This window comes from Dreissena polymorpha, chromosome 7 (genome assembly GCF_020536995.1).
Source record: "Dreissena polymorpha isolate Duluth1 chromosome 7, UMN_Dpol_1.0, whole genome shotgun sequence".
Taxonomy (NCBI): Eukaryota; Metazoa; Mollusca; class Bivalvia; order Myida; family Dreissenidae; genus Dreissena; species Dreissena polymorpha.
The window spans coordinates 108,796,205-108,799,207 of NC_068361.1; positions in this window are offsets into that span (position 1 = coordinate 108,796,205).

A 3,003-nucleotide genomic window follows, 5' to 3' on the forward strand; every position below is an offset into this window, starting at 1 on the left:
ACACCGTCGCCGATATTGCGGAATTGTCCGAGGTGTCCCGATTGGGTGATTTGATGCCACAGAAGGCTAAACAACACTATGTTAATATTTGTTGGTTTCATTTCTATCTATCTCTGCTTACTGCCAACCGCTCTTTCGAGTATTATAGGCAGATATGGACACTGTCCAGTCTGTTTCCTCGTAAGAACCAGTAATGGGTGTCTATGGAGGAGATAATGAGAACGCTCCCCGAGTAGGAATCGAACCCATGAACAGGCGGACACCTCATCTACTACACCACCGCGACATTTATAAAAAATACTTTCTCGAATAAAATTTATACCTTTGGTGAAGAAGTTGCGATAGTCTCAATAGGTTTATGTCATGCCGTACCATTTAAAGACTGTACTTCAATTAAGTATGCACATTCTCATGTACTTGGCTCTGCTGGTAACTTACTAGTATAGTGGACGCACATCCCAGGGGTCGAAAATTATATAGCATGAGGCACAATAGTCAAGTACACAATACCCAAGTGGTATAATAAATAAAATAAAACTCACAGTATCAGAGGGGGGGGGGGGGGAAGCTGTCTAAGTGATGTTAGTTGGGACTGACTTCCAACATTGCGTCGTATTAATAATTTTGCTAAGGAGTTACTTATATTTTCATTCGGTAATCCAGTTTATAGTCATATTTTCTTTAAATAAATACTCCCTTTCGGCTCCCTAGTGTTTGAGCTCGTGTGGGTTTTTTTTGTTTCACGATCGAAGACGTCGTAATAAAAAAGTTGAAATTGAAGGAAACCCGTCCATACATGTGTTGTTTACTTACTTGACCGTCTAGTAATTTGATTGTACTGATATCATTGTCTCTTTTAATAAATAGGATTTGCGTATCTGTATGGTAAAATATTACAAAAATCACGATGAGTTTATTTTCCCGACGCGGTATTATCTCTAAAAACTAACTTATTGCCGAAATATATTGGTTAAGCCGCCTTTCTGGAACTGACTTTCTTTCAAGCAACGTTGAGACAAGATTTGCAAATGACAAACAGCTCATTTAGATGTTATAGAGTTTGTTGTGAAATACCTACCCATCTTTATTAAAGATTATATCTGTTCTTCGATATTATAGTTTTATAGCCTTTTATGTGATGCAATATAAGTGTTTTCTTATTCACGTTACTCACTATATCATTATAATAATGCTGTTTGAAAAACCTGTCTACCAACTAAATAAATTCAGATATTTTCAAGAGGATGTGTTGTGGGTTGGCTGATATACGAGATAATATCATGTTTATTAATAATTTTCACAACCAATTTCATGAATCTATTGTTTTTTATGACGTGTCGACCTCATTTTGATATAAACTTTTGTTAAACTATTAGTTCTACCGTCTTTGCATATGGCGTATGTCTCAAAGGGCGGTAATAAGTGCATATTTCGTTGCAGTACATGTAATTAGGGATTTAAAAATAGAGGAGGATTGAGATACCATTCCCCATTCATGGACCGCATGAGTTTAAATAAAGAATATGCCCTGAAATAATCCTTCAACGGCAGATAAAGACACATGTTCCAAACAAACAATGTACAGCGCTTTGTAGTGTTTGTTTTTTCATTATAAATAGACAATATACTTACGTTCCATATATATGCCATGATGAAAGTTTCTTACGTTTTATTTATATTAAAATAAACAACGTCATTTCTTCTCACGATGTCTCTGCATACATTTTCAAGTGTACTAAACACTTACAAACATGATCAAAAATTAATTTGGGTCGGAATGAATTCCTAATGCATTTGACGCATTAACATAACTGAAGATTAGCAGGTAACGTTAGGAACAAACGAAATAACCTATCTAGAGGTACCAATAAATTATTTCCTCAATACAACAGTCCCTAAATATGCTAAAAGAAGTTTACAGGAAGAGGTGTTAAACTATTATACTTCGACATTACATGAATTAATAGAGATAAAAACGCATCGAGAACAAGAATGCTCGTGATTTAAGTTTTATTTTAATGTTAACATGCGCAAATACGGTTGACCCCCCCCCCCCCCTTACACATGGTAACGAAATGATAGCGATGCGAATGTTTCGCAAGGGATATGACTCAATTTGCTACAATATAGCATACTGATGACGTTTTATTATTACTTTTCATATTTTTAATCATATTTAGGTGGTGGTAAAAATTAGAACATAAAGATTTATGTTTTCACTTGCAAAGTGGTTACAAATTAATAGGTAGTGGAACTCTCCACATATTTCTTGACTATCACAAACGGTTAAAAATCTTCTATTTCTATCAATTCCAAAATAACGAGCAATTCAAACAGGTATACTACTTTCCAATCACGAAATTAACAAAGACTCTTAGCTTAGTTTTATTACTTGTTAACCCTGATTCTTTAATTTGTGTTGTTATCGTTTAAACTCAATTGTGCACCGTCTATTTATAAAACTCTTAAGTTGAACAATTCAAGTGACACTCAAGGTCCTAGTGTTGCTTCCGGAAACCGCCGTCAACCTGAAACTAGCATATAATGATGAAGTAGTATCTTTCAATCAATTAATTGATCATGATTATATTACTATGTGTATCTTTTCCCCTACTAAGCTCATTGAGACTAATTTTTGCTTTTCTGAGCTTTCCCAAGAAATAATATGGAAACGTTCCAAAGGATATCAATTATAAGATGATAAAAGCAAATAATAATGTTGATTATGATGATTATGAAGGAGAAGAAGAAGAATTAGAAGAGAAGAAGAAGAAGATGATGGTGATGATGTTGATGTTGATGTTGATGAGGATGATGGCGATGATGATGATGATGATGATGATGATGATGATGATGATGATGATGATGATGATGATGATGATGATGATGATGATGATGATGATGATGATGATGATGATGATGATGCTGACGACGACGATGATGATGATGATGATGGTGGTGGTGGTGGTTGTGATGATAATGATGATGATAATGATGATGATG